Source organism: Sciurus vulgaris (assembly GCF_902686455.1).
Source record: "Sciurus vulgaris genome assembly, chromosome: 8".
NCBI classification, from domain to species: Eukaryota; Metazoa; Chordata; class Mammalia; order Rodentia; family Sciuridae; genus Sciurus; species Sciurus vulgaris.
This window is the reverse complement of record NC_136468.1, coordinates 105,208,811-105,234,114: the sequence shown is the minus strand read 5'-3', so window position 1 is coordinate 105,234,114 and position 25,304 is coordinate 105,208,811. Positions and strand designations below refer to the sequence as shown.

The following is a 25,304-nucleotide window of genomic DNA, read 5'->3' as shown; positions in this document are numbered from 1 at the left end:
TGTATTGTGTCTGATGGAGAACTGGTCTACCCAGGAGAACAAGCTGTTTTTAGAAAGAAACCCCCAGAGCCAGCTGAAGGAGACCTGGCGAGAGGTTAGACAGTCAAAGCCAACTCCATACTGATCTGAAGGGTTCAGAAAGGAGCCCCATCACCCAAATGTGGAGAGGATGTGTTGTTGCCTTCTGAGTGTCCTCCTGGGCAACCCAAACCTCAAAAGTACCTGTTTTAGTCAGCTATTTCGCTGCTGTGACTAAAAGATCTGACCAGAAGATCTGACCAGGAGGAAAAGTTTATTTGAGGGCTCACAGTTTCAGAGGTCTTAGTCCATAGAAGGCTGACTCCATTCCTCAGGGCTTGAGGTGAGTCTGAATATCATCGAAGGAGAAGATGGTGGAAGGAAGCAGCTCACATCATCGTGAGCAGAGAGCAGAGAGAGAGAGACTCCTCTCTCCAGATACAAAATATATACCCCATAGCCACACCCCCAATTAACAACTTCTTCCATCCACACCCCACCTGCCTCCAGTTACCACTCAGTTAATCCCATCAGGGATTAATTCACTGTTCAAGTTAAGACTCTCACAACCCAGTCATTTCTCCTCTTAATCTTTTTGCATCGTCTCACACCTAAGCTCTTGGGGGACACCTCATATTCAAACCATAACAGTATCCAACAAAACAGAATGTGTGACAGGGACAGACTGAGTGGGCCCAGCCTGAAAAGGGGATGTGTCCAAGGATGACTGAAGGCTCTTGAAGCCACTCTCAAAAAAAAAAAAAGGATCTGAGTGAGTCAGCACAGGGACCTCCTGGGTTGTGTGAGGCCAGGCAGCAGACTTGACCAGCACACTTCCAAAGACCTTGATGTCTGGGTCACTGCAGCCACAGAGGCTACGGCAGCACAGCACAGATCTCCTCCTCCTGTAACTGTCCTTACTGGGCAGCAAACTGTTTTCATTTCTCCCCAAATATAGAAGCAAATTGATTTTTATTGTGTGAGATCTTAACCTTTGTTATTGAATTTATAAACACATAAAGAGCAAAGGACTGAGATTGACCTTGAAATGTTGGCCCTTTAATCACATAGGGAAAAAAAGGTGCTAAAAACTACAGATGTGGATTTGGACTCTGGCGCTCACTAGTTCATGACACCAGGGTTTCTTTAACCTCAGTTTCCCTGCCAACATTGAGTTAGTGGGAGAGTTATATGGATAAATGGAAGATGCTTATTAGTCATGTAAAAAAAAATCTATTAGATATGACACTGCTTATTGCTTCTAGTAAAATCCACAAGACCAACTATATATGTTAGAATTATAACTTTTACTTTAATAAAATTTTTAAGATTATTAAAATAGTAAAGAAATACAGAAAAGCACAGAAAGCAAAAACAATTTTACCATTTAATGTATGATGGAGTTGATGTTTACATCCCCTAAAGCTGTATATTGAAGTTCTAACTCCTCATATGACCAAAACTGGAGGGAGGGCCTTGAAGAGGTGATAAGGTTAAATAAGGTCACAAGGGTGGAGCCCTGACCCAATAAAATTAGTGTCCTTTAAGAGAAGACACCAGTGAGATTGTGCTCTTATGTTCTCCACCATTTGAGAACACCCAATGAGGTGTCCATCTGCAAGCCAAGTAGTCATCTCCAGGAGCTGAATCTGCTGGTATCTTAATCTGGACTTCCAGCCTCCAAAGCTGTGAGTAATAAATTATTGCTTAAACCACACGGTCTGTGGTCTTTTGTTATAGCAGACTAAGCTGACTAATACATAGTAATAGTCACTGCATATAAACATATGTACAGAAGGAAGGTTGGAGGGATACAGTTTAAAAACATGGAAATGCTGCATAAATTAAAATAGAAGCTAGAGGGTAGATAGGTCAACAAATTCTATAGATCACAGCAATAAATGGAAAGGTGGATGATAAATAGATATAATAAATTTCATAAAGATGGAATCATCCTAAATGTACTTTAATTTTAATTATTCAATTGAATTTACTTGAAATTTATTTTTTAAAAGCTGAAATTAAAAATTAAATGTTAAGCCACAGATCAATGATTTTTTTAACCAGAAGAGAGACTACAGATTCCTTAAAGATATTTTAAAATATGCAGAAAGGGTTAGGAGCCATGAAAAAAGTAGAAGCCATTTCTATATTCTGCATTTTTATTTATCCTGTTGGCTAGATTTCACTGTCACATTTTTTTCAAGAAAGGCTCATGGATAATTTTTTCTGAGATTTGCATATTTGAGAAGGTCTCTCTATAGGTTTTTGGTTTTTGCTTTTTAGGTGGTACTGGTAATTGAACCCAGGGGTGTTCTACCACTGAGCTACATCTCCAGCCCTTTTTATTATTATTATTATTATTTTGAGACAGGGTCTCTCCAAGTTGCCCAGTTTGGCCTCAAACTTGCAATCCTCCTGCCTCAGCCTCCTGAGTGGCTAGGATTACAAGTATGTGACACCACTCCCAGCTAGCTTTAGTATTTTAAAGAAATATTGGTAGTGTGGAAAATTCCTAGATCATGCTTTTCTTTCCTCAGAATTCTCTGGATATTGCTGCACTTGTTCTGACCTCTGACCTCCAACCTTGAGCATGGCCCCACTCACACACCTATGCCTCTTCACACCTCCAGGTCCACTAAACTGCTTCACTGGACTTCCTATTTTAAAGAAAGTATTCATTGGTTTTATACTGGTTGGGATTTTTAAGAGTGTCTATTACTGTCTTCAGACTTAATAACAATTTTACTGGATCAATGTTTTAGAGTGATTATTTAATTGATACAGATAACTGCTCAATTGTTTTTTCACATTGAATATTGAGAAGCCTGTGATTGGCCTGATTTTATGTTGCTCTTTGTATATAAATTGCATTTTCTTCCTCAAAAAAAGTTTGGGTTTTTTTTGGTTGTTTGTTTTTTGTAGTGTAGGAAATCAAACCCAGCACTTTGTATATTCTAGGAGAGTGCTCTACCACTGAACTACATCCCAACCCCTCATTTTTCTTTTCTCTTAAAATTCAATAATTTAACCAAAAATATGCCCACTGAATAATATTTCCATTTAATAAGAAATTTCTAGAGTATTTTATTTATTTTTTTTTCAAGAGCAGGTACAGTTTTATTAACTGACCAGATTACAAAAATATGATGGTAGATACCTTAGTTCATTCTTCTAATAAGTCTGTTGATCTGGTCTTCCCTGTTGCCAGCATCTCCACCTTCTACAAAATGGGTGGTCGTCTTCTTCATTCCACCTCTTGGAGAAGATCATTTGAAGGAAGGGCCACAGGAAATTACTTGCTTCTTTGAACCGTTTTCCAACAGTGAAGATCTCATGAATCAGATCCTCCATGCAGATGATGCCATATTTACCAAGAGATCCTGCAGTCAAAGCGTTATCCATCAAGGCAATTCATTTCTGATTGATTTTGCCATAGCCACGCTTGTAGATGAGTTCATTCACTGACTTCAGGTTTGGGTACCCCCATGCAATATATGGTTCCACGATCCTCAGCATGTTAATTGAAGCCTTGTTGAGCTTAACAAAGGTGCCATTGAAGATCTGGCAAAGGCAAAGAAGTTGTAACACCTTACGAACCTTTGGGCTCACACCATTGATACCCCTGATCCTGATGACAAATGCCAGTTTGGGTTCTGCAGGTACATAGAAGTTGCCAGCTTTTCTTGCCATTCTAGCCATTAGAATCTCTGTTCTGTACATCTGTCTATATTCCTTGTGGTAATGCTTGACTTTTTCATAGATAAGCTTCCTCCTTGCCTTTCGAAGCATCTTTTGGGCAGACTTCTTCCTTAGGTGCTTTACCTTCAGCTCTGCATAATTCCTTTGCATTTTCTTAAGGGTTTCTGGCACAGCAGGAACCTTCTTTTTCTTCTCTTCAGCAACCTCCATGGTTCCAGCCGTTAAAAGAGCTCTAGAGTATTTTATAATGAACATCTTCAATCTATAAGTCAGATATCTTTAATTTTAAGAATTTTTTCTATCTTTTTTTTTTAAACCAAGAATTGAACACAGGAGCACTTAACCACTATACCACATCCCCAGCACTTTTTATATTTTATTTAGAGAGGGCCTCACTAAGTTGCTGAGGCTGGCTTTGAAGTTTATTTATGTTGGATTACCTATGTCTATGCCTACTTATATTAATCTATCAATCTATTTGATCAGATATGTCATCAAATCTGTCATTTTTTATTTCTACTTTTGTAGTATCTCTGAACAGCACTTATGGGTTCAAAACTACGGACAGCCGCTGCTTGCCGCCGGGGCTGCTCCAAGCAGCTCCGCTTACGGAAAACCGCGGCTTCTTTGTCTGGCTTGCTCCAAGCGGCTCAGCGCCGCTTCTCGCGCTTATGGCCGGACCAGCAGGACAGAAGACACATACACTTCAGAGGTTCATGAAACAGCTTCCCGTTTATTCAAATAACAACCTCAATATATAAGCAGTCTCATGCATAAGCAATTGTAACCAGATAAGTCCATCCAATTCTGTTAAATGTCAAGCGATCACTCACTCGAGCATACATGTAAAGTATATCTGTCCACACGCTAGGCGGCTGAACTGATTATCATACAGCCAATTGTAAATGCATCCTGCTGTTCTCCAGGCATAATTAGGATGCTGTTTGCTCTCTTCCAGTCGCCATCTTTAGATGCACGTGGCATAACCCTGGGCCCTGGGTTTCACCCGCCACACACAACAATCAAATCAAGACTTTCTTCTAAAAGAGTTGATTAAATTGTGTATTTTCTTTTTCTAGTCTGTTTTTTAGTTATATGAAAATGCTCATTTGGGTATTCACTTGATAGTATATGCTCTAAAATCCCTCTTTCATTCTTCTGTTAGGCTTTATTTAATTGTCAGGTTCTGTCTATTCTGAGACTATACCGAATGTCACTCTGTTACTCAGGAGACTAGAGGTTCTGTGGCAGATTCTTGCCTAGGCATTTCCTTTAACTCAACATGAAGACACTGAAATGTCAAACTCTGCTCATTGTCTTGCTTCTGCTGATGTCTTGAGAGTCCACAGTGGTAAGTAAGAGCTCTTGTACTTGAGGGTTTCTTGAAACTTTTCTCCAGGCTGTGCATCTACCCAGAGTCCACTTCTCCCAAGATTAGAGACAATACATGAGAACTGTTCAGATTTTGTTGGCTCTTCTTTTCTAAGTATGGTCTCTGGGGAGTTTTAAAGGTGTTAGATGCTGCCTCTTTCTTTCCTTGGCTGCCATTTTTTAATGCTATTGAATGAATTTATACCTCTTTCTTTCTTTGATAATGGAAATTTTGCTCACTTTTTCCTATTGTTTATTAAGTTATCAGGAATTGGGGGAGGGAGATTCTAAAATCTTGAGTTTATAATAAATTCCACTTTACCAGGAAATCACTCTAATTAATTTTTTAAATAAGCAATAGATTTAATCTCAGAGGAAATTATTAGAACAAAAGAGAAGCAAATGTTAACCCAATAAATTCTGGAAAACTTTCTCTTCCTTTTGAGGCTGACAAGGGAACAAAGAAGATAAATGAGCAAATGATTTTTACAGAAGCAATTTAGTAACCAAGGATATAGCTCAGTGGTAGAGTGCTTGCCTAGCTTGTGCTGAGTTTGATCCTCAGCACTGTAAAATAAAGTAACTTAGTGATGTGAACAGAGAGGAAAGAAGTATAGAACCCTTAGTGTACAGTTCCATGATGAGAATCATCAACTAAGGACTGCAAGTGGAACCCAAGGCATCAAAATATGGGCCTTGATTTGGGGCATCTGAGTGAAAGGGTCCAGCCTCAAGCCAGCCAAAGAGCATCTGTAATATGAGAACCAAAAATAAGTTTTGGGAAATATATAAAAAAGACAGGTTTCAAACATGACATTCACTTATAATTAACTCCTATGGACTCAATGGGTCCAGCTTCATCTTGCTGAATGCTGCTGCATGGCAAGATGCCAGTTCCTGAATGCTTTCAACTGAATGGTCCATGGTCACAGAACCCTGAGGTCACCTGCCCCAGAAGGGTACACACTTTGCATGCATGTATAATGCCCCCATCCTCAGCCAGACTGTCTTATGTTATAACCCCACCTTCAAAGGCCAGGTAAAAAGACATCTCCCCAAAAAATTTCCAAATTCTCCTCCTAAGATGGCCACGCTATCTCTGTGCCTTCATAACATGGTCTACACCTCCCCAGAAGTGAGAGGTGGTTTCACCAAGAACAGGAGGAGACAGGATAAGGTCTTTAGCTGGAATGTCAGAGGTTTATCAATGATTGCAAGTGGAGATACAGGTGTTGGGGTTTGGAAGGAGGTGTCCCCCAAAAGCTTATGTGTGATGCAGGAAGATTCAAAGTTGAAATGAAGCCAGGCACGGTGGTGCATGCCTGTAATCCCAGCAGCTGAGAGGCTGAAGCAAGAGGATCTCTAGTTCAAAGCCAGCCTCAGCAACTTAGTGAGGCCCTTATCAACTCAGTGAAACCCTGTCTCTAAAAAAAAATATGAATAAAAGGGACTGGGGATGTGGCTCAGTGGTTGGGTGCCCCTGAATTCAATCCCCAGTACCAAAAAAACAGTTCAGATGATTGGGTCGTGGGAGACTTAACCTAATCAGTACATTAATCCACTTGAATGGATTAGCTGAGCCATAACTATGGGCAGGTGGGGTATGGCTAGAGGAGGTAGGTCTTTGGGGGCATGCCCTTGGGATATATTTTGTCCCTGGTCTGCTGTGTGTGTGTGTGTGTGTGTGTGTGTGTGTGTGTGTGTGTGTGTCTGCTTCCTGAAGGCCATGTTCTGAGCTTCTTTCCTCCTCCATACCTTTCCACCATGATGTTCTGCCTCACCTTTGGCACAGAGCGACAGAGTCAGCCATCTAAGGACTGAGACCTCAGAAACTGAGTAACAAACTTTTACTCTTCTAAGATTATTCTTGTCAGATCTTTTGGTCACAACAACGAAAACCCTGACAAAAACAATAGGCTAGGAGTAGAGGCCTACACTGCCTGACCCATAGTATCCCACTTAACATTAGAAGTTCGAGAAAGAAGAGCCCTCACTCCAAGCCGAGGTCACTTCCCTTGAAGAAAGGAAACAACACAGCATACACAGACACAGAGAGCAGATCTGTGAGTCCCAGGCACAGTTTCCACAGAGAGCAAATCTGTGAGTCCCAGGCACTGTTTCCCGTGTTCCTCAACTACTTTACACTTGAGTCTTGTCTGGCCAAGAGAAAGGTAAGGGGAGCAGGGACTACCCCAGCTATGGGAAGCTCTCAGCTCAGGACCTGCAGATTTTTTCCCTTGCTGGCTACACAGTCTCTTAGAGGTCCTCCACTATGTCTTCTCCTCAACTCCAGTCATGCTTCCTCAGTACCTGTCATTCACCATGAGATACAGAGACTTTGCCAGAGAAAATTGGCTGGACTCCCATTTATATTAGGGTTGGCCTCCTCAATAAATTCATTGCATGAATACTGCAAGGATGATGCCAGGCCTGGGCTCTCTCTGGGAACCATTGTGTTTAATTAAGTTAAAATCAAGCTACTACCTTTAAAGAATTGTTCTTTATCACTCAGGTGGCAAAGTTCTTTCTATGTTTGGAAGCAGTACCCCTGGGCCTCCCCACATGCTCCTGGCAGAGTGGGCCACACAAGATTTCTCAACACTCTGTGCTACGCCCACCCAGCTCACAACCTGCTCCCACCTGTGGGATGGGCTATACTGGTGACCCGCACTGAAAGCTCTGTTCTGCTCTGTTCTGAAGGCCAGCCCTTGAGGCCAAAAGCTTATCTCACCTCAGGCCCCTTAGAGATCAATGCCTCCTCCCTAGTATGTCCCCCCAAGCTGGTCCCTTCACATGCCCATCCCCCTACTAAACATCCCTGGGTCTGTGCTTTCTCCACCAGACACCACCAATCATGTGTCAGGCCTCATTGGCAGCCTGTTGACATCAGATCAGATATAGTTAGGACACAGACTGAAGGTTCCCACTTCTCCCTGTCTTCTCCAGAAACCATTTATACAACTAGGACTCTGACCCACTCTGGTAGCCACCTGTTCAGGAAACCATCCTGTTATCTATAGTCATCAGACCAAGAAGCCTGCTGTAAGTCAGACTTACAGAAAGCCAGGGCCATATCCAGGGACAATTCCAGGAAACTAAAAAAAAAAACTTCTGTAATAATCAACCCCAAATGGCCAGGACTTATTAAAAGGCAGCTTCTTTAAGTTCATCCCCACTTCCAGCTTAGGACCAACCAGAGAGAGCTAAATATGCTCCCCTAACCAATCACATGGGAACCCCTGTGGATCTCCACCAGGCCAACAGCCTCCAGGAGGACTCACCAGGAGCTCCATTTCCTACTGTGAAGCTGTCCTTCCTCTCTGCCTACATGGGAATTTCAGTTACATCCTTTGAGGGTGAATGGCTCCCTTACTGTATGGTATATCCCCTTCTTTTCTCATTTGGGTGGTCTTTGTTTATTCCTACAAGGGACACAGCACAGGGGCCACCACCCTCTGATCTTTATTCCCTTCCTGGGCAATAAGAATTACTGATGCTCAGAGAAGTGAGATGATGAGTCCAAGGTTATATGGCTGAAAAGTAGCCAATTTCATACTCAAATATGGGCTTGGTTCTCACTGTTTTTAGCGACATGCTTAATGTAAACAAGTCATTTTGCATTGCCAGTTGATATCAAGGAAGATCAAAAGAGCAATGTAGTCTTACTGAACTGACCTTGAATATCAACTATTACCTGCCTCCAGTCCTCTCTCCAGACATTAATGTGTCACCAGGAAGAGCTGCCTCCAGGCATTGTACTTCCAGATGAATGCCAGACACTCTTCTTTCCTTCATTAATCCCAAAAGAATGAAAATGAACTCAATTATCTCAGAGTGTAGCATCCACAAAAAGAAAACCGCTCCCATATATAAATTTTTCATTGAGAAAAAACCACTTAGCAACATTAATAAGGAAAACAAATTTCTCCTTAGTAAATAGCTATCCTCAAGTTAATGGAAGAAAAAGAAATGTTTTTGTGCTGCCTACCTGCCTGAGGGGAAAGCACGGATGATCATGAATCTTCAGGAAACAATGGAAATTATATATGCAACCAGACTTCATGCACATGTGATTCAACTGAGACAGGTCCAGGGCCTCAGCATTTGCTTCCTTGTACTATCTAAGCCAAAGACTCAAAAATCTCTTGAAATCTTTAAACATTATTGCTGAAAACTCAGTCCTTGTCCCTAATGCCAATCCAATAGCAAGGACACAATTTTGAGAAAAAGGGAAAAGAAGTTTTATTGCTTTGCTAGCAAAATCTCCTGTCCCAAAAGCTGTGATTCTGCCCATCAGCAGGAACAGGGGGCTTTTAAAGAGGTGATTCAAAGGCTACACTCCATGTGTTCTCTATTGGAGTTGTAATTCACTTGTTCATTTGGGAGATAATCCTTTCTGAGATCTGTCACCATCCCCAAAGTCTGGATTACTTTGTTCCTATGGTGGATGGTTACTCCAGGAGAGACAAACTGACTAGGATGGAGAACAAAGGTAATCCTGTTTCCCCTGAGATAAGGGAGAGGGAGAGATTAGGGAGGAGAAGGGAAAGAGGAAGAGAAAGAAACATGTCTGTTTTAAAAATAAATTGCAGTGGCAGAGCAGCAAGGGTTATAGTCAAAGCATAAAGTGGACCACTGTTACAGTATCATCAGCAGATTATGAAAGTGTTGGAGTTTTGTATGTGGATTGTCTCACTTAAAGACTTATCTGCTCTCCGGCCCCGACAAAATAGTGAAAATGGAGCCTCATCACCAATTTGCACCTACCATGTTTTTAAACAGTTTTTACTACTACAGAAAGGACACGAGGACATTGGCATTGTGGAATTGGTGGGTACAGATACTCCCATACAGTGTTGGTTATGTGGGGCTTATAATTAAAGTGTGCGATAAGTGTATTGACACAGATATTAAAGGAAAATGCGACGTGGATGAGCAACAGAGAAACCAGGCGAGGAGATCCACACAGAGAAAGTTTTATTTGCCAGTCAGTGTCTGACAAAGGCCATCCCTCGGGAAAGTGAGAGAGGCAGGAAAAACTTAGATTTGGGGTATTTTGTCGGGTGGTTTGGACGGCTTGTGTAAGGTCGCATGAGCTCGTATGAGCTGCTTGTGTAAGAACTTACGATGGGCCCACAGGATAAGTAAGGGATATTCTGGTGGGGTGGTTAATGAGAGGTGGGAAGGGAAAGTTATATTTTAACTCTTTTTTTCTCTGTAAGTACCCCTCTAGGGCAGGAAAGGAACTTAAGGTAAGAATCCAAAATGGCTACATAGATGCTAAGTCTTGGACCTAATAGAACTGCTTTCAGGGAAAGGGGTGGTCAGAAAAGGAGACTGTTAGTCTCCACTCCTGTTAGTTGGAGAATTTGGTGGCAGACATGCTCCCCTGAGAGCAGCTTGAGAAACAGGGCAACATGCAATAATCATTGACTTAGAGCGTCTATGAAATGTGGGAGCAACAAGGTGTAAGGGATCCTACGGAAACCACGCCGGACATGGGAAATCACATAAGGGAGTTTATTAAGCAAAAAGAGTGTCTCCCTGCAGGGTAAGAGAGAAAATGAGAAGAAAAGAGAAAGGAAAGAGAAAGGGCGCACACTAGAGAGAGTGGAAAGCGAGGAGAAAGAAGGCAAGTCAGGAGGAGAGAAAAGCAAGAGAAAAGATGGCAGGGTAGCTCCGTGAAGCAGTTGAATTCCACCGAACTAACAGGGGACCAATAATGGAGAAGGATACTTGCAAACTGATTGATGAACTAATAGCTAGCTAGGATGTTCACAGACTGACAGTAGTTGGGAGGCGGGGAAATGGCTGCAATGAAAAAGGCAGGGAGAGCAGCTTTGTGCATTACATTCTCCCCTTTCTATTTCTATAAGAAAATCTTTTGTTCTCCAGTTCTTTCCGAAGCCTTCTCTCCCCTTCCTGCCTAAGTGATTGGGGTTGGTTTTGCAGGTGAGATATAAAAAGTCCATTCTCCCAGGGGCAGTCTTCAACTTCCAGACTTCCAGAGGCAGATGGTTTTCATGGACTTCCATTTCCTCGATTTAACTGATCCTCGATTTCTACACTAATTGCCTGTCCCCAATTTTGGCTTAACCCCCTTACTGCTGGGAAAGGGGGGCGATGACTGTTCTGGCTTCTTCGAGCTGGAAGGGGGCAGCATGGGGCAAGCAGTTTGGAGTTCCCTTTTTAGAAATCGGGTTAATCGAGGGGTCCATGGTAGAAGTCTGGTTGGGGAAGAGCAGGTTGTAAAGGCATCTGGGGGTGGGTGCTTCTATGAGAGAAGAACAAAAAGACATGAGTACTGAAATGAGATTAATACAATATAAATGTTGCAGAATCTGGAACATGCCAATGAATATCATAAAGATGACAGAAGTCAATAATTCCTCACCAGGGGGTGGAAGAACTGAGTTGTTCCCATAACAAGGCCTCGCAAAGACTGGAGAGGACAAGACCTTTATTTGGGAACTTTAACACTGTCTAGGTTATCAGGAATGTAAACGCAACATTTAGTAGAGATACTAGTAAACATAGATTAAGGCTACCTGTGTCTGTAGGCCTTAAACTGACTAAAACTTCTGACTCTGGCAGTTTCTCTTGATAGTTATCAGGCACATTTGCCTAAGAATCTCTCTTTTGTAGCTTTTAGTCTTTATTCTAGTGGGCTCAAAAATCATTAACCTAGGTATGTAGGATCAAAATTGTGAGCTCAAAAATATAGCATTTAGGAAATACAAAAGTCCTAGAAGAAAAATGATAACGGTCATTAATTATAGTATGAGAAAATGAGAAAGAGAGAAGAGGTGATAGGGAGAGAAAAAGTATTCTGAGTTGCAGCCCAGGCGAAATTTAAAATGGACACATTTTTCCTTGGGTTTGAGGCCAGTTTCCCCCTGAGCATTCTGGTTTCCTCTATTTACATTTCAATGTAAGCCTTGACTGAGATCTGGATCTGAAAGGGGCTAAAATGTTCTAGCAGAAACTTGATGCCCTGGGTGTTTTAACCCTTTTTCCTGGTTAGTAATCAATTCAGGTTTGGATGCAGAAAATTGTCAATTATCTCCCACTACTTGTGGGAAATGGGGCTGCTTATATTATACTCCTTACTGGGACATGCCACTGATGGTTGGGCTGGTTACTTCCTCCACACTGGCGTACGTGGGACCTCATGGCAGGAGGACTAGGTGGGCTGGGCTGGGGAATGGAAGCAGAAACAGCTGAGTCGAAGCTGGAGGAGGAGGAGGAGGGATCAAGAGGAGAAGAAGGAGGAGGCTTTCAAGTTTGCAGGAAGAACATAGAAGCACAAGAAAGAAGAGACTTGAAGATAAGGAATCCCTTTCCATCTGCCCGCTCGCTCACAGAAGCTGTGTGCCATTAAGAAAAGGAATTTTGATGGCTTTAAGCCAGGGGTCAGGCAAGGGGTTCCCAGGGTTGAATCCGCCAGATTGGAGGACCCAGGTCCCATGGTGGAGACTGATACAGCCGAGTCTGTGGCCAGGGCATACGCGGCCATTTTGGATTGTTTAGCTAAAGGGTACTGTTGCCAAATATAAACCGGGAGTCAGGCAGGGATTGAATCTGCTGGAATGGAGGACCTAGATCCCATGGTGGAGGCTGATACAGCCAAGTCTGTGCCCCGGCATCCCGAGGCCACAGAGTAGTTGACTGGAGACTAGAAGGCAGCACATAGATGATGTCATCAATGTAGGGTCAGGCAAAAGCCGAGAAGAGTTGAGGTCCTGATGTCAGGGTTTTCGAGTACGAATGAGCGAGTGCGAGATGAGCCTAAACCCTGAGAGAGAATCTCCACCACAAAATCAGGAATCCACCCAGCAGATAAGACCAACTATAGGGGCCAGCCGTAACTATAAAAGTTGTGGCTGGGGATACCCCCACCCCGCAGCCGCCTCAAGGGTCCCGGATAAATTGGCCTAGGGGAACCGGCCTAGAGGACTCACCAACCTGAAGTCCGGTGATGAATGCAGAGCAGAGCGACCAGGCAGAATAAAGGTGGGGCCGTGTCCAGGGGCACTGGGGCTCATATGGGGTTCCACTCGCTTAAGAGACAGTGGAAGGACCCATCCCGAGTCGAGGCACCAATGTAAGGGATCCCACGGAAACCATGCCAGACATGGGAAATCATACGAGGGAGTTTATAAAGCAAACAGAGTGTCTCCCTGCAGGGTAAGAGAGAAAATGAGAGGAAAAGAGAAAGGAAAGAGAAAAGGCGCGCGCTAGAGAGAGTGGAAAGTGAGGAGGAGAAAGAAGGCAAGTCCGGGGGAGAGAAAAGATGGCAGGGTAGCTCCATGAAGCAGTTGAATTCCGCCAGACTAAAGGAGGACCAATAATGGAGAAGGATACTTGCAAGCTGACTGATGAACCAATAGCTAGTTAGGATGTTCACAGACTGACAGTAGTTGGGAGGCGGGGAAATGGCTGCAATGGAAAAGGCAGGGAGAGCTGCTTTGTACATTACACAAGGACTCAAGAGAGTTAAATCAAGAGAAACTTCCAGAGGTGAGTGGTGGTTGCCTTTCCCCAGGCAGAGGCCACTTCTGGGGTAAGAGACAGTGCAGAGTTTTTGAAGGCAATAAGATGCAGGAGCATGGTCTAAGCGCAAAACAGCAGATGCAGACCTCCACAGATTCAGAGAAACTGTTTATTCATTCACAGACTCAGGCACCGTAGGGGCTCATTTCCCAGATGCAAAAATGGCCATCAATTACAGAGTCGATTTTAGTTTTACAGGGTACAATGAGGATGGTTAAATCATTGGAAACTGTGGACGTGCAGTTTGGACAGTTAGGGGCTAGTTGTGCAGGTTAAAACTTCAACCTAGGAAGGTAGTTGTAAAAAGGTTGAAACTCACTGTTATCTGGGGAGATGGGAGTCCAGATCCTGAGGGATGAGTACTCAAATCTTGCCCATTGCTTGTCTTTCTCTGGGATCCATTGTTTCCCAGAGTTTCGATATTTGCTGTGCCTCCATTTAGGACTAATTTGCAATGGGGGAAGGTCAAAGTCCAGAGCTCAGCATTCAGTATCTGCCCCTTTTCTTCAGGGCCCATTGTTATTAGGCAGGTTAATTAAGAGGCTAATTCTTGGCTAGTTTCCCCTCCCTCCTCATAAGCTGCCTGTCTCTCTCCTTTTCTTTGTGGGCTATCTTGTAGGAATATTATTTTCCATAACCCTTCACATAGCACTGCATACTGGGAGGGCAAAATGCAGGGCCAGCTCCCCCTGCAAATGTGCTGAATGCTGAAGCTGTGAGGCTGCACACCTCTAACTCTGAAGAAGTTTCTCCCAGCCTGAGGCTGTAGAGGAAACAGAAACCAGGTGGGGCCTGAGAACAAGCGGCAGGTGTTTCAAGCCCTGCCAGAAGAGGTGAGGAACTTCAGCTGGCTTCCCCTGAGGGCACATGGAGATCTGGACATGGCTGAAGGCCTACAGGTCGGGAGGAGACACTACTCAGGGAGGAGAAGGCAGTGCCTGGCTGGCTGACTTGATGTGTAACATTCAGCCATCTTGAGTCTTAAGGGTGACTGCCCTTAAGTAACCCTGGCCAGGATTCCCACGTAGTTTACCAGCATACACAAAGTCTTTAAAGTGATATGTGGAGATTAACAACTGAGTCCTGGTACCAGAAACGTGCCTGACTCTTTGAAATTAGCTTGAGATAAACCAGGTACATATGACTTGGAGGAAATCACTTTTGTCCTTACCAGTATATACCCCTAAGTCTGACCAGAGATCCACTGGTCTTGCTGCAACCCAGGACCACCTTTATGTGAGTAAATTAAGAAAAAAAAAAAAAACTGTACCGTGTGTAATCATGGTTCTGTCTGCTCCTTTTCTTCAGTCTCATCACACGCTAGTGCCAATCTTCCTTCATTGGAACAAAGTTGTAGTTTATTAAATACAGCCAATCTCTCCCTACTTCTGAGAGTGTTTAACATAGAAAGCTAAAGAGAAAGGCACCGTACCTTTGAAATAAAAAATAAACGTTTGCAATTTCTCTGTGCTGAGAACCCAAAGGTTTTCAATGGAGTGCCCTGGAGGACCATGTCCTACAGATAAATGTAACCCAGAGAGAAAAGTATTCTTCCACAACAACCCAACTCCATCCATGATTGAGTCATTGTTCAGATTCATTCCATCTTCCCAGAAAAGGCAAAAGTGAAGCCTCTCTGGTGCCTCAATAGTTTGGTATATTATTCAACAAAAGAAGTATAGACATGCAAAAAGAGAGGACCTTAGAGCCAACAACTGAAAATAACAATAATGGACAATAAAAACATAACCAGGCTTAGCCTGGGGGGGTACGCCTCTAATCCCAACTGCTCAGGAGGCTGAAACAGGAGGATCTCGAGTTTAAACCTGAGGCAAAAGGTAGGAACTAAGCAACTCAGGGAGACTCTGTCTCTAAATAAAATATTATTTATTGTATTATTTAGTTCTATAGTTTTTTTATTTAGTTTTTGTTTAGAAGGTCTGTCCAGTAGTGAGAGAGGTGTGTTGAAGTCACCCAGTATTATTGTGTTGTAGTTTATTTATTCTTGAAATTGAGAGGGGTCTGTTTGATGTACATAGGTGCTCCATTGTTTGGAGCATAAACATTTATAATCATGTCTTGCTGCTGTATAATTCAGTAGAATGAAATGTCCTTCTTTGTCCCTTCTGATTAACTTTGGCTTGAAGTCCACTTTATCTGATATGATGGAAATCCCTGCTTGTTTATGTAATCCATATGAGTGATATGTTTTTTTCCCATCCTTTCAAATTCAGTCTGTGGATGTCTTTACCTATGAGGTGAGTCTCTCGCAGGCAGCATATTGTTGGGTCTTGTTTTTAATCCAATCTGCCAGTCTATGTCTTTTGATTGATGAGTTTAGGTCATTAATATTTGAGATTATTACTGAGCTATGACTTGTATTCCTGGTCATTTGGTTTATTTCCAGCTTTTAATTTGCTTTAGTTTCTCTTTTGACTATTCCTTTAGTGTAGTTCCTCCCTTTGCTGGTTTTCACTTTTATTTTCACTTCATCCTCATGGAATATCCTGTTGAGAATGTTCTCTAGTGGAGGCTTTCTAATTGTGAATTCTTTTAACTTTTGTTTATCATGGAAGGTTTTTATTTCATCTTCAAATATGAAACTTAATTTTGCTGGATATAAAATTCTTGGTTAGCCTGCATTTTCTTTCAGAGCTTGAAATATATTATTCTAAGACTTCCTAGCTTTAAGAGTCTGTGTGGAGAAATTCATTGAGATCTAAATTGGTTTCCCCCTATATATAATTTGGGTTTTTTTTTTTTTTCTCATGGCCTTTAAGATTTTATTCTTATTCTGTATTTTAGTCATTCTCATTAAAATATATCTTGGTGTGGTTCTGCTATAATATTGTACATTTGGGTTCTGTAAGCCTCTTATATTTGATCTTGCATTTCATTCTTTAGGTCTGAGAAATTTTCTGATGTTATGTCATTGGAAAAGATTGTGCTTTTTTTTTTTTATCTCTGCTCCTTCATCTATCTTGATAAATCTATCTTAAATTTGGTCTTTTCATGTTATCCCATAATTCTTGGAAGTTCTGTTCATGGATTCTTACCATCTTCTCTGCATGGTCAACTTTATTTTCAATATTAAATATTTTGTCTTCATTGTCTGAGGTTCTGTCTTCCAAATGGCCTAGTCTGTTGGTGATGATTTCCATTGAATTTATAATTTGATTTATTGATTCCTTCATTTCAAGGATTCTGCTTGGTTTTTTTTCCCACAATCTCTAACTCTTTTTTTTTTTTTTTTTTTTTTTTTTTTTTTTGCAGTACTGGGGATCGAACTCAGGGCCTTGTGCTTGCAAGGCAAGCACTCTACCAGCTGAGCTATCTCCCAGCCCCTCTAACTCTTTATTGATCTTTCACTTCCTGTATTTCTCTTTGATTTCACTCTTTATACCATCCTTTACTTTGCAGATCAGATTAACTATGTACATTCTAAACTCCTTCTTGGACATTTCATCTATTATGTTGTTAGTGGCTTCTCTTATGGGAATATCTTGGTTTCTTTGTGGCATTTTGTTCCCTTGTTTTTTCATGTTGTTTGTGTGTTTTCCCATCTAGTGGTATGAATCTGAAGCAATACAGATTCTACCCTGTAGACCTGTATTGTCACTAAAGTTTTCCAGTATCCTGCCTTTAAGAGGGAGACCAATATCAACAACACCCAATGCAAACAATACACAGCCTCAAATTGAATAGCTCCTAGCAAGGCATCCACTGCCCTCTCACTATAAACAGCAATGATGAGTTCAATCACTGTCCACAAAAAAAACAGGAAATTTGCCAAATAGATTTACAATCTCAAATAGTGGACAAAGAGAGAACAGAAACAGTGCAGGACATGGTGTTCATGAGGGAGAAAGAAAGAAGCCAGAAGCAAAACTCCATAGGAAGAGTGGAAGAGGAACCAACAAAGATTGGCTGTTAGGTGGGGAAAAGGTAGAAAGGGAATCTAGGAAGACAGATAAGTGAGAGGAAGAATATATATAAAGAGAAGAAAAGGAAATTAAAAATATAAGGATACACAGAATATGCAGCAGAACTGCAAAACATCATACATATGTCACTATCTTCAACAAACTGATGCACAAAAAACACCCTGCTTCAAATATGGTGGAGAGAGATGCCAGAGAAGAAAGAAATGAAAACAAAATAAATCTCAGTGGAAAACTGAACAACTGTCTCTGCCAGCATCAAAAAGTTTCTCAGCCTTGTCTCTGTTTCTCAAAAGATTGCCTTGCCCAGACAGGCCCTGGCAGACCCAGTCACTATCTCACCACTCTGGGCCTCAGATGCCCTGGATTCAGCCATGTTGCAATCCCAAGATCTCAATGCCCCTGGAATTTGGATAGAGATAACCAGGGATGAGCAATCCTGAAACTTCAAACTGTACTACAGAGCTATAGTAATAAAAACAGCATATTGGCACCAAAACAAACATGTAGACCATTGGTGCAAAATAGAAGACACAGAGGCAAACCCACATAAATACAGGATTCTCATACTAGACAAAGGTGCCAACAATATTCACTGGAAAAAAGATATCTTATTAAACAAATGGTGCTTGGAGAAATGGAAAGCCACATGTAACAAAATGAAATTAAACCTTATCTCTCACCCTGCATGAAACTCAGCTCACTGGGGATCAAAGACTTAGGTACTAGAACAAAGACCCTGTGACTACTAAAAGAAAAAGTAGTCCCAAATCTTCACCATGTCAGCCTAGGACCTGACTTCCTTAACAAGACCCCTAAAGCGCAAGAAGTTAAATCAAGAATCAATAAATGGGATGGACTCAAACTAAAAAGCTTCTTTTCAGCAAAAGAAACAATAATGTGCAGGAAAAACCTACAGATTGCGAGAAAAATCTTTACCACATGCACCTGAGATAAATCATTAATCTCTAGGATATATAAAGAACTCAAAAAACTCAACACAAAAGAAACAAATAATCCAATCAATAAATGGGTTAAGGAACTGAACAGACACTTCACAGAAGAAGATATACAATCAATCAACAAATACATAAAAAAAAAGTTCAACATCTCTTGCAATTAGAGAAATGCAAATCAAAACTACTCTCAGATTTCATCTCACTCTAATTAGAATGGCAATTATCAAGAATACAAGCAACAATAAATGCTGGCAAGGATGTAGGGGAAAAGGTACACTCCTCATACATTGCTGGTGGGAATGCAAATTGGTGCAACCATTAAGGAAGGCAGTACGGAGATTCCTCAGAAAACTTGGAATGGAACCATCATTTGACCCAGTTATCCCACTCTTCCATTTATACCCAAAGGACTTAAAATCAACATATTCCAGTGACACAACCACATCAATGTTGATAGCAGCTCAATTCACAATAGCTAAACTATGGAACCAACCTAGATGCCCTTCAGCAGATGAATGGATAAAGAAAATGTGGTATATATACAATGGAATATTACTCAACTTTAAAGAAGAATGAAATTATGGCACTTATTGGTAAATGGATGGAGTTAGAGAATAGCATGCTAAGTAAAATAAGCCAACCCAAAACACCAAAGCCCTAATGTTTTCTCTGATATGTGAAAGTTAATTCACAATAAGGGGAGGGGAGATTAGAGAAGAATAGAGTTACTTTATATTAAATAGAGGGGAATGAAGGGAGGGGAAGGGGTATGAGGGAAGAAATGATAATAGAGTGAAACAGACATGACTGATGTGATCCTGCAATATGTATAATCAGAAAAATAAGAGATTACACTCTATTTATGTATGATCTATCAAAAGGTATAAATGCATTCTGCTGTCATGTACAACTAATTAGAACAAATAAAATAAAATAATTTTTAAAATAAAATAAAATAGAAAACAGGGCTAGGGATGTGGCTCAGTATTCAAGTGCCCCTGAGTTCAATCCCTAGTAGCCCCCACTCAAAAAAACAACCAAAAGTGATCCAAAAATTGGAGTTAGAAGATTTTTTTTAAAAAAGTATTAGCTGAATTTCTGCTTCTAGTAAGATAAAGTAGGTGTAATTTTATTTCTAGTGCTAAGAAAATCTAAAAATCCTGAAAATTATGTATAAAACATACATGAGATTTTGAAGGATGCAGAGAAGATAGTAGACCACATAGGAACTTTGAGACCCAAGGAACAACATGATGGTGGTAAGTTCCTTGGTTTTCTGACCTCTTAAATTCCATACTTGGAGGCTGGGGTTGTAACTCCATGGTGAAACACATACTTGGCAAGCATGAGGACCTGGAATCAATCTCCAGTACCAAAAAATAAAAATAAAAAAGGGGAAGTTAGAAACCAGAAACACCAAAGGGCACAGACCAAATAACAACTCAAACAAAGCCTATTTCCTCTAGCAAAGAACAAGGAAATGGGCAGACTAACAAAACAGAAAACTTAGACAAAAATCACTCTACTCCAAACACACAGTATAGAATTAAAAAACCTGTGACACCCCTCTTCCATTCATGCTGGAAAAGGTACAGCGGGGAGACCAGAGTTCCATTCTTATGAGACTTAATTAGGCACCCCAACACCCCTACCAGGATGGTATCAGAGAAGGCCAAGAAGGAAGCTGAGACTCACAGTATCACCTCGTAATGAGGCTCTGCCATGGGGGTGTCAGTGCACATGAGGAATGAGAACTTCTACTCCCTCAGCATTAATGATGAACCCCATCCTCATGTGTCAACAAGGGGAAAGCAAGAAATCTGGACTTTTACCTCGACCTGTCAGCAAAAGGCTGTGTCCACTTCCCCTGATGGAGCCATGTCAGAAAAAAACAAAGGTTAGTAAGATCCAGGTCTCATACCAAAATACAGAGACATCCACATTTTAATCAAAATCATTTTACCCCCAAAACCAGGAAGGTCTCAAGTTCAGTGACAAAAGACAAAAAAACAGTGCCAATTCTGAGATGGTAGACAGGTTAGAATTATCTGATCAGGAAGAAAAAAAAAAGAATTATCTGACCAGGATTTAAAAGCAGTCATGATGAAAATTCCAGTCATCATGATCTTACTTACTAAAATAATTGAAAAGTAATAAGTTACATCACATGGAAGAACTCACAGATGTAGAAGATGTAAAGAAGAACCAAGTGAAATTTTTAGAACTAAAGATGCAGTAACAGAAATAAAATGCTCTGTGGTGCAGCCACTCTGGAAAGCAGTGTGGAGATTCCTCAGAAAGCTTGGAATGGAACCACCATTTGACCCAGCTATCCCACTCCTTGGCCTATACCCAAAGGACTTAAAATCAGCATACTACAGAGATACAGCCACATCAATGTTCATAGCTGCTCAATTCACCATAGCCAGATTGTGGAACCAACCTAGATGCCCTTCAGTTGATGAATGGATAAAGAAACTGTGGCATATATATACAATGGAATATTACTCCGCCATGAAGAATGATAAAATTATGGCATTTGCAGGCAAATGGATGAAATTGGAGAATATCATGCTAAGTGAGATAAGCCAATCTCAAAAAACTAAAGGATGAATGATCTTGCTGATAAGCGGATGAGGACATATAATGGGGGGTAGGAGGTGTTAGCGTTAGGGTTAGGGTTAGGTTTAGGGTTAGGGATAAGGAGGGTGGTAAGAATGGAGGAAGGAAGGACTGTACAGAGGGAAAAGAGGGATGGGAGGGGTGGGGGGAAGGGAAAAAATAACAGAATGAATCAAACAACATTGCCCTATGTAAATTTATGATTTTTAATTTTAAAAAAAAATGCTCTGTGGATGGACTGAACCACATAGTGGTGGAAACAAAGTAGCAATAGCAAGTGAAGGTGACATTTGAAGCATTATTCCCTGTCTCTCCTGTCCCACACTTAAAGCATTCCACCCTTATCATCCCACCTCAAAGAGCAACCAGAACATCGTGTAGACATAATCCACTGGCATGACTGTCTCCTGACTCCAGACCAGCACGGTGAACAGCACAGATATTCCCCATCCATGTTACATCCCACTTAGAACCCCAATGTGGTGCCAGAGGCATCAAACAACCCCCTGGCTATGGACCTCACCACCAAATGAGGGAACTGAGGCTCAGAGCCAAGATCACACTGGCCGATGGCAGAGTAGACAATGGACCCAAGTGTATCCTGCTGCCCTCACAGACCCCTTGTCTCCCAACATTCAATGTCTCATTGCAAAGAAGGATGGCCAGGGTCAAGCAGTCCTCTTCATTCCTTTAAGCCTTGGAGAAGGCAATCTTCTGGAAATGATAACTTATTCCAATTCTTGGCCTTTTCTGAGGGATTGCACTTTAATAATTTCCCAAGAATAACAGAGAAGGAAATAAAAATAAAAATAATAAAATAATTTAAAAACTATAGTAAATTTCCAAAAGAAAGTGCATCATTTTGAGTCATTATATTGCTAAGAATGGTGCTGAGAAAGGTGACCCCCAATGTCACTACCTTCAATAGACTTCTGAAGCCCTCACCCTACCTGGTCTCTAGCAGGCCTGGATGCTATTGCTGCACTAGCAGCTGCAATGACTCCTCATTCCATGGCACCATCTATCCTGGGTCTCTTATATTTGCAACTTTGTCACTGGTCCTTCTCTCTTCCACAGTGCCAGAACCCACAGGGAACTCAAGCTCACCTGTCTTTCATCTCTTCTTCCCTAGGGACCTAGCTTAACATATTCAGGAGCCTCTGAATGCACCTCCAAACATGCCAGCCCTTGTGCTGTGGACTAGATCCTCAACCTCACTTTGGGGACTCCTTTTTGTTTTGGACCCAGGATGCCCAGCTGTGGGGCAGGGTGCTGGGTACCACTTTCTTAGTCATGGTCATTAGACTGGCTCCATTTTTAGTTCTCCCACTTGGAATTCACTGGCCCCTGAGTCTGCAAGCTGACATCTTTATATGTTCTGGAGAAGTCACAGTTATTATATTTTCTAACATTGTACCTACCCCATTTTTTCTTTTTTCTTCTTCTGGAACAGATTTAAGAGGTATTTCAGGAGTTCAACTTAAGAAGGGACAAGCAGGTTCCCCGCTGAGACTGACTCACAGCTTCTTAGAAAATATGAAATGTCTTCATTCTAGTCGTTAGCAAAACCCTGGCTACAGGCCTACCTAGTAGATAAGCTAACTATCCAGCCAAGGTATCTGGCAAGTGTTAACATGGCTTAGGGACAGAAATGCCCTAAATGAAGCCAAGTTGGCTCTGGTCATGATGATCCTAGAGAAACATGTGTCTTCAAGAGAAAAAGCTAGAAATGGTCAAACAGGACATCAGAACCCCACCCAGGCAGGCCATGACTGAGTGAGGATTGAAGCTCCAGGCACCGGAACCAAAGTATAGACCTGGGTCTGAAAGAAAACCCAATCTGGGGGTTGAACTGTGAGCATCTGCAGCAGAGACTGACTATCTCTGCTGGTTCACCCAGAAAGTCATGGTGGCAACTCCACTGGGCCAGTCATGACTGACCCCAGTAGCAGGAGGACCTGGTCAATTCTCTTTCACTGCCACTCCCAAAACAATTCAGACTAGAAAAGAGAGTCAGCATTCCAGAAAATTTGCCTCATGTTCATCCAACTTTCAATAGAAAATTCTCAAGTAACTTAAAAACTAAGGGCTTACTACAGTTTTGATCCAGAATGTCCCCAAAGGCCCATGTGTTAAAGGCTTGGTTTCCAGCCCATGGCACCATTGGGAGGCAGTGGGAAGAGGGCATATTCTCATCCTCTTCTTCCTTCACACCCTGGCCATGAGTTGAACAGACTTACCACATGTGCCCACCATGATGTGCCTGCCCATCCCAGACCCAAAACACTCATACACTATGTATGTGCACACATAGTACACACACTCTCACGTTCACATGAGCACACACCCACCACATGTGGGTGTAAACACACACATGCACATTCTCCACACACAACGATACCCTGCCCTGAACACAGAGGTCTCCTGCAGAAGCAAAGGGACATCTGCGTAGGTCGATGTCGAGGGGAAACTCAGAAGACATAGACATGGAAGACGGCCTTATTCCTGCCCAAGGGGTGAATCTACTTCCATGTGTAAGGGCTGACCTGCAGAACACTGTAACCAGAGCTGCTCCTGTCCCACCCTGTGAACCAGGCAGCACAAACCAGGCATGGACCTCCAAGTCCTCTGCTGCCTCTTTACCCAGTTCAGGGCTAACTAACCAGAGACTGAAACCTCCAAAACTGTAAGCTAAAATGAACCTTTCCTCTTTATATGCTGAGTATCTTGGGTATTTTTTATAGTAATGGAAAACTGAATAGCACAATACTAAAATCTTCAAGCAAGAAATAAAACGCTCTTGGACAGTATATTGGTTTCCATTCCCAAAACTTTTCATACACTGCCGAGTGTCTATTGAAACTTCTCAACAGACACAAAACTAGGAATAAAAACACATTTCAGAAAAAGGTCTGGATCCTTTATCTCAGATAAACATGCCTTCAATTCCTCCACAATGCTTTCAAATTCCTCCACAAAGTTTCTGGGTGCTCTGCTGGGAATGAACCCACAGAGTGAGTAGGGTGAGGCTCAGAAGCACTTTTCACACAGGTTGGAAGGAAATGCTCATTCCCTGGTCCTGACAGGTTGAAGAAGACTTGCAAGTGACCTGATCTGGAATGTAAAACAGCACACTGCTCTCTTCACCAAAGAAAAGCCTCTGGAAGGCATGCCAGCTGAGTTGCAGGGTGCACTGAGCACTTGGTTGTTCCCACAGTGGCGAGCTCTCCAGGACCCTACCACAGGGCAGGCCTCTCTCCCTGCCTTTCCCAGCCCTATACCATTTCCAGGTCTACCAAAACAGAATCCATATCAGAACAAATGTGATGAGTAGAAAATTCTTTGAATGTGGAATGGTTCTTTTATGTCAATATTTTAGTTTTTTAAAATTTTGGTACTGATGAGATTCATTATTGGTAAATGGCATGAAAACAATATGAATTATGTATGAGTCTAATATACTAATAAAAACACTGTTTAAATTTTTTAAAAATATGTAGCTTTTGTCCTTCTCTTGAAAGTAGTTTTCAGGAAACCTTAACATCTTAAGTCAGAATCTGGCACAAGTCTGTATGCATAAATACAATATCTTCTTTTGCTCTATTAATTGATGTGGTTGATTCTGTGGTTCCTATCACCCAGAACCTGTCCTCCCCTAGGGATTTCTACCTTACTGACCCACAAAAACACAGAGCATGCTGAAGGCAGTTCTCAGCTTCTTGTTTTCTAACTTTGAGGAGAAACAAAGCTTTGGGTAGCAAGACCTAGAATCTTCTTTGTAACTGTCAAAAGTCAAGGGTTTGCAAAACTCAGTCTTTGCTGCTCCCTGGGTCTATGGGGAGGGGGAAGGGAGAGACAGCAGCCAGGGAAGCTGAGAGCAGTGGCCTGGCCTCCCTCCAGTGGAGCCACAGGATGAGACCTGATAGCACAGTGTGTCCCTGCAGGGCTGAGCCAGGCATTAGATGAGAGAGGTCCCAGGAGTGGGAAGCAGCCCCCACAACCTAGGGCAGGGGAGGACAAGGACATCTCCATCCATGCGTGTGGGCGGGAAGCAAGTTCAGGAAGGACATCTGTACTCACACCACACACGCACACCACAAACACTCACCACATGCACATACCTAACACACTTGCTTTC

The 25,304-nt window shown here is 42.0% G+C and overlaps 1 pseudogene across 1 annotated transcript; it reads right to left on the bottom strand.

Moving 5' to 3' along the window:
- Positions 1-3,129: 3,129 nt before the first annotated feature.
- Positions 3,130-3,942, bottom strand: LOC306668343 (large ribosomal subunit protein uL30-like; annotated as a pseudogene). Its single transcript has one exon. The product of its transcript is annotated as a large ribosomal subunit protein uL30-like (transcript).
- Positions 3,943-25,304: the final 21,362 nt, after the last annotated feature.